Source organism: Nicotiana tomentosiformis, chromosome 9, assembly GCF_000390325.3.
Source record: "Nicotiana tomentosiformis chromosome 9, ASM39032v3, whole genome shotgun sequence".
Classification (NCBI taxonomy): domain Eukaryota; kingdom Viridiplantae; phylum Streptophyta; class Magnoliopsida; order Solanales; family Solanaceae; genus Nicotiana; species Nicotiana tomentosiformis.
Window position 1 is genome coordinate 37,024,308 of NC_090820.1, and position 1,458 is coordinate 37,025,765.

The window sequence follows — 1,458 nt, forward strand, 5'->3', positions numbered from 1 at the left end:
ATCAAATATGCGAGTATCATGGCACCCATGATCATAAAACGGAAGAATGCAGATAATTAAGAGAGGAAGTAGCCCGCTTGTTTAACAAAGGGCACCTCAGGGAATTTTTGAGTGATAGGGCGAAGAACCATTTTAAAAACAGGGACTTCGGCAAACGAAACGAAGAAGAAGAGCCACAGCACATCATTCACATGATCATCGGCGGCATCGATACCCCTCAGGGACCTATACTCAAACGCGCTAAAACGTCGATTGTGAGGGAAAAGCGACCTCGAATTCAAGATTACACTCCCCCAGGGACTTTATCGTTCAATGATGAAGATGCAGAGGGAATCATCCAACCCCATAACGATGCACTGGTAATATCCGTACTCATGAATAAAATTAAGATTAAGCATGTGTTAATTGATCCAGGTAGCTCGGCCAATATCATCGGATCGAAGGTCGTAAAACAGCTCGGCCTACAAAACCGGGTCGTATCCGCAACTTTGGTTTTAAACAGATTCAATATGGCATGCGAAACCACCAAAGGCGAGATAACCCTACCGATAAACGTCGTCGGAACAATTAAGGAAACAAAATTTCACGTGATCGAAGGCGATATGAGATATAACTCCATTTTCGGAAGGCCGTGGATCCACAACATGAGAGCTGTACCTTCGACCCTACACCAGGTCCTCAAATTCCCAACACCGACAGGCGTCAAAGTAGTGTACGGAGAACAACCAGCCGCAAAAGAAATGTTCTCCATCGAAGAAGCAAAACCAACATCTTCGTCTTCGCCAGTGAATGGATCTGGTTCAAAAGGAGGCACAGTCGAAGACCGGAACGCCAAATAGCAACCAAAGACATCGGCCCCGACCCAGCCAGATAAGCAGAGCATCGGAGAAGATAGTGATCAGTGGATCCCTCGATCCTTCGTGACCCCCGATGACTCCGATGCCACCAAATCAACTATTGAAGAATTGGAGCAGATCATTTTGATCGATCACTGGCCCGAACGAAAGGTATACCTAGGAAGGGGTTTGAGACTCGAACTCAGGAAGGAAATTATTCAATTTCTTATCAATAACATTGATTGCTTTGCTTGGTCCCATTTAGATATAACAGGAATCCCGTCATACATAACGACACATCGACTAAGTGTGTCCCCTAGATTCAGACCGGTGAAGCAAAAAAGAAGACCCCAATCAGAGGTGAAGCACGCATTCATAAAAGATGAGGAGCTACTTATCAACGCCTAGTGAATAGAATGTTCGAAGAACAAATAGGTAAATCAATGGAAGTCTATATTGATGACATGCTAGTCAAGTCCCTGCGCGCAGAGGACCATTTGACCCATTTGCAGGAAACGTTTGATATTCTGAGGAAATACAACATGAGGCTCAACCCCGAAAAATGTGCTTTCGGAGTCGGCTCGGGTAAGTTCCTCGGCTTCATGGTGTCAAATTGGGGAAT